The sequence below is a fragment of the Etheostoma spectabile genome, chromosome 20, assembly GCF_008692095.1.
Source record: "Etheostoma spectabile isolate EspeVRDwgs_2016 chromosome 20, UIUC_Espe_1.0, whole genome shotgun sequence".
In the NCBI taxonomy this organism is placed as follows: domain Eukaryota; kingdom Metazoa; phylum Chordata; class Actinopteri; order Perciformes; family Percidae; genus Etheostoma; species Etheostoma spectabile.
Window position 1 is genome coordinate 22,945,312 of NC_045752.1, and position 5,928 is coordinate 22,951,239.

A 5,928-nucleotide genomic window follows, 5' to 3' on the forward strand; every position below is an offset into this window, starting at 1 on the left:
TGTCCAAGGTCCTCTCCTCTCTGGTATGGCAGCTCACGTACTGGGTGAAGTTAGTTAGTGTGGAGGTCATGGTGACATGGTTGAAGTCACCCGAGATCACAATGAGGGCACTCGGGTGTTGAGTCTGGAGTTGGGCAATGGCGGTGTGGGTGACGTTACACGCCGACGTCGTGTTGGCAGAGGGCGGAATGTAAACAGCAACGGCGATGGCATGTGAGATTTCACGTGGCAGATAATATGGCCGGAGTCCCACAGCGAGCAGTTCAATGTCCGGGCTACAGATACGCTGTTTAACCGTAATGTGACCGGGATTACACCATCTGTTGTTAACTAGAACGGCAAGCCCCCCGCCTTTACGCTTACCGCTCTCGGTGCAGTCCCTGTCGGCCCGAACAGTCTGAAAGCCGTTGATGGAGACGTTGTGGTCGGGAATGTCCGAGTGTAGCCAAGTCTCCGTGAAGCACATTAGACTACACTCCCTGTACTCCCGCTGACTCCGGACTAACGCTGTTAGCTCGTCCATCTTATTAGCCAGTGACCTCACATTGCCCATGATGAGAGAGGGGAGACACGGCTTAAAACTCCTTCTCCTAAGCCTTCGTTGCCTGGACCCCTCTCTCTTCCCTCGCCGTTTCATTCCACCTCTGCATCCTCGATGTGTCCTCCTCCAGATTTCCGTGGGGATGTCTGTGGGCCGGGGCGCCCAAGACGGCGCCTTGTTCGGCTTCAGCGCAATCAGCTGGTCCCGAGTGTAAACAAAGCGGGCATTAAGTGCTCGTGACGGTGCCATGGCTTTCCAAAATTCTCCAAATCGCATAATTTGGGAGAGTGTAGTAAAGTTGTGACTTAGTGTCTGGAAGTCACACACGTAAGAAACAAAAAAAAGACGGTTGAAAAGAAACAAAAAAGACAATTAAAGTTAAAGTAAGAAGACTGAAGACGGAGCAACTACAACAGGCTGCATGCACGTTGGCGCATGCGCACTCCACCGAGCTAGACAACTTAATGAAGTATTTAGGTTTCTTAGTAACAGAAATGGTGGTAAATGGGAAAAAGTGGTAAAAATAATAATACAATCTTCCATGACATTTCCAAGTGTGTGAGCCTACTGTAAATTCTATTTAAATGGATATATTCTGTGCAGGTGCACATTGCTAGACCTGTCTCCACAGAGCTGTAAAATAAGGTCTGGCTCCCCCACACATTCTTTCTTTAACACTAGAACTGCCATGACGGTCATTTTGACCGTTTTGAAATTTATTTATGTAATAACTTTGCTGGATAAACTAATACAATCCTGCTGGTTCCTGACTTTTCCTAAAAGGCTCTATATTTTAATTTAAAATAGTTTTTATATACATTACACACTAGGCAAAGAAAATAAAATCACTTTTACCTAATTCGGCCATACACGGTCATTTTGACCGCTCTGATTTTTGCGGTATTGTTTTTAATCTTTCGCGTGGTTGAAGATGCATATTGGTTGCTTAGTTACTATCAGCGTCTCTGCCAAAGAAACATCATAAGCGGTCTTGAGTAACTAGTGTGGGCATTACCGATGGGCCGAAGGTAAAGCCAGAGTCGGTAACGCTAGCTACCACCGTGAATACGGCGGGGATGGACTCGGCAGGCGCTCTCTCTGTGGAAGGAGCGGTACACCGAGCTAGATAGCCTGTGGCTGCCTACGTGTTAGTACAACTTTATACATCCTCAAACTGGCTGGAATTGCACACATCCTCTCCAAGGAGTGCACCAGCAGTGAAATTGTCCGGAGGAAGTTCAGGCAGCAACTGGCAGAGATGCTGAGACCAGGTTTAGAGAGGAGAAAAGGGAGCGGGGCACGGTCCGAGCAGCGCTGCGCACCACAGCAGGCACCAACACGGAGGCAGTGACAGGTTACGTTAGGTTATAAATGTTCAAATAAGATACTTTTAGGTGTTATTTGCATGTTATAAGTTATGTTGAATGAATTTATATACCATATTTTTCAGATGTGATTGAAATAATTACGTTTTACTATGCCGATATGAATAATTGAAACACGTGGGCAACTCAAGTGTATAATCAAACTCGTTAAATTGTACATTTCGGTGTTATTTTGTTTATCTAAAATGTATTCTAACACAATACCTGCATTAATATTGCAATTACGTATTTATCATGACAGATTATAGAGTTTGGAATCTGGCGGTCAAAATGACCGCTCACGGCAGTTCTAGTAGTTATGGAATCCCGGCAGTTCTAGTGTTAAATCAATCGCAATCGTCTTGGGCGGTGCTAAGCTCCGGTTGCAAAGACAATAGGCTTATTCGAGACAAATTGCGCCTTGCCTGTAAAGTGGACGAGAGCAGGCAGCAGCAGCCGGGGGCGGGGACAAAAAGCTGTAGAGTAGCTGTCAAAATGCTCTACTTGCGATCTGTTGCTGATTTTAATTAACAACGCACTGTAGATGATTCGTGATCTGAACAGATTTAGTCTTTTTGACTTCTAAACGTCACTACACAACATGTCTTCTGTACAGAATAAGCCTTTAAATCAGACAAATGGCAATTAAAAACAATAAAAAATGTGTATACAACGTCATCATGTGGAGTTGATTCTGAACCAATGAGCTGTTAAATCAGCTGCGGCGGGTGTTTCCCAGCAGGCCTTGGGTCCGCCTGGGTCTTGCAAGATAGTGAAAAGCAACTGCGCTGCCTGCGTCTCAGAGCTGCAACCACCTTGATCTCATGAGGTTATCGTTGGCTACGTGTGCATGACGTCTGAGCAAGTCGGAGCACAGAGTTAGACAATATTATCCTGGAAATGAATTGTTGTTGATCCGGACTAGACTTCAGATAATGGTTGTTCAGCCATAGCATTGAAGTAAATAACAGAGCAGCATTGGTGGCAGAGTAATAAAAACTATCTGCAACAACTGTCTTAATTAGCAAACCTTATGTTTCAAGTTACAGTGTGACCTCAGATTAGAGTCCAGTTTCGGGTTCCTTTTTCAGAAAATAGATTTCAAATCTTAAAGGACTCACAATCTTCAATAGATAGAGGCGTATCTTGTTAAAATGGGGTCTAATGTTTTCTCGACTTTTACAACAACAAAAAAAACTGGGCCTCATTACATACTGTTTATGTAGCAGATACTGTCAGACTGAAAGTTGTTCATCACAGAGAAGCTAAAAGCTTTTATGTGATACATTTCTTCATTCATTCATTTTTTTGGAGTACATTTGAGCAAGTACTGTACTTAAGTGCAAATTTGAGGTACTTGTACTTTACTTGAGTTTTTTCATGCCACTTCCTACTTCTACGCCCCTATACATCAGAGAGAAATCTTGTACTGTTTACTCCACTAAAATAATCTTACAGCTTTAATTACGAATAGTTTTGCACACAAAACACAAGTAGTTCATAAAATAATGGTTTATGTGTTATAAACTATCCAAAAATAGATATAAGACAACAATTACAGCTGAAATAATTAGCTGATTAAACACTCTGGATTGAGAGAACTGTTTTGATCGTTTCCAGTTTCTAAAATGTGAGAATTTTTCAGTTTTGAGTACTTTTACTTTTAATAGTTTAAGTACATTTCCCTGATGATACTCACATACTTTTACTTAAAGTGCAGACATTATACTTTTCCGTATTTTCATATCTACAAAGTTATGTTGGATTTTCAAATAATGAGGTAAATGTATTTTAGAGAAACCACTGTGCGCTAAAACGTTACATTGAACTAACTAAAATGCAAAGGCACGGAAACAAGAAGACTTTGTAGTGCAAACTACATAATGACACAAACCTTTCACACTAAACTTGGTGTTTGTTCTGTTTTCAGCATTGAACTAATGGACTTAAGGTACTTACTTAAAGGAATGTAATTGAATTGCCTTGTTGCTGGAAGGTGCTGTAGAAATAAATTTGCTCTCCATGCATCCTCAACCTGTCAGTCATTCTTCAGGGTATAGAAGCCACTGTTGTGCCCGCTTGTCTCAGAAGGCATGTAATGTAACGGCACCACAACCGCTTTCGCCTCGCCATTAATATCTGCGTGAAGTTTTGAAAAATTGTAACCACACTCGTAACCACACTTCATCAGCAGTGTCGTAACTCACTGGGACTTCTACATAACTGCAGAGTCAACCTAGTTTGCCAGCATCTCCGCGCATGTGTGTGTGTGTCTGTCGGAGCTCCACTCTCTGTCAATATGCAGAGGACAGATAAGCTTGAGATTACGCGCTCAGACGCTTTTGGACCAAAATTTGACATCGAAAGATATCCCTCAAAGTGCTGCGGGAAACCCTGAACTACATAGATTTTATCACATGGGCATTTTAACTAACCTGATGCATCAGATGGTTTCTTATTCAGAACCATTTGAGAAGCCATCTTTGGAATCTGTTTGGGAAAAGGGCAGGCACTTTCATAAATTACTTGGCAGGTGATGAACCATCTATCCATCAAACTCTTACCAAAGCCAGTTGGGAGAAGAGCGACAACAGCTTTTCCATTTAGAAAAGCCTTCAGTGCAGTTCTTTTTTATCTTCTTTAACTGACAAAATACTCTCCAGTTCTGATATAACTGATGCCAGTATTTCAGGATAGTGTTCGTAACACAAGACACTGAGGAATGTTTTTCTTATAGGTTACTATATCCTATCTAGAATTAGCAATATACTAAGCCTAACCTATACAATGAATAGAACAGCCGCTTTCTAAGAAGCGTAGTTTCATCTCCAGGGCCTTCTCGTTGAAGTTTTTGTCAAAAAGTCAGAGGGGTCTTTTGTAAAATTGGCTTTTAAGTAAGCCATAAATTAGAGCTTTTGGGGCTACATCTGTAACTTCTTTGTGCCGTTAAACTTTTTATGTTTCTGCATTTTTTAACCCATCACACACAAAATAATTGCAGAGCAGAGACTGCTGGCTTGCATGACGGACAACTCCTACTTTGTCTTAGCTGTACAACCTTTTGGTTTTTCTCTAATTATGTAAGCAATAATGTAGAGCAAGCCGGTCATCAGTGCGAATTAGAACCAAGACAGGGTGATAAGGGGTTCCATTTGCACTCCACATTATCCGGCTTATTACGCAGCTTATTACACGGCTACCCATGCAGGGGTAACATGCTGATAATGTCTGCGTCCCTGTCCGGGCAGTTAACTTTACCACTGATGAGCACGGCTCTCCGGCGGAAACCATGGAGCTAACCAATGCTCTGTTTGCACTGTTGCCATTAGCGCTGTTAGCTCTCCTCGGTTCCTCTACCCTCTCTCTCCCTTTGTGATCTGCTGATCAGCGGTATGAGCTACGCATGAGCACAAAAATTGATTTAAAAACGGTCCGCCAGAGTCTTCATCTGCGTATCCGGTATCGGGTCGCGGGGGCTGCAGCTCCAGCAGGGAACCCCAAACTTCCCTTTCCCGAGCCACATCAACCAGCTCCAACTGGGGAATCCCGAGGTACTAGCCACCTTCCTGAGGAAACCCATTTCGGTCGCTCGTACCCTGGTCTATATCAGAACTCCTTCCATGGCAACGGTCGGTTATACTTAGCAACGGTCTGTTGTACAGAAATAACAGACCATAGAATGCCGCGATTGACAAATCAGAATTGAGCATTTGACCAGGCTGTGTTATAATGCCAGTTGGCATATTGTGGTTAGCATATCTCTCACCGCCAATGTATGAAACTCCCATCTGAAAGGCATTCTGGGAAACTTTTGTAATCACTTTACACTTTTGTAATGCTTTTGATACAGTGTATGACAATGTAAGAGTATTTCCCTTAAAGAAAATGTAGGAATATTTCACTTAAAATCACAGTACATGCTAGTGAAGTCCACATTTTTATTTTGTTTTCTGAGCCCAATAGATAGCGCTCTCTGTTCAACAAAGGGTTAAAAGCACACTGGATTGGCATTACTTGAGCCTT

General features: G+C 42.5%; 1 long non-coding RNA gene across 1 annotated transcript; it reads right to left on the reverse strand.

The window, feature by feature from the left end:
• Positions 1–1,092: 1,092 nt before the first annotated feature.
• Positions 1,093–5,343, reverse strand: LOC116670623 (uncharacterized). Its single transcript, XR_004327077.1, has 3 exons — positions 5,194–5,343; positions 4,337–4,340; positions 1,093–1,105 (listed from the first exon to the last, which is right to left on the reverse strand). It is a non-coding gene; the product is annotated as an uncharacterized LOC116670623 (long non-coding RNA).
• Between the last annotated feature and the right edge of the window lie 585 nt (positions 5,344–5,928).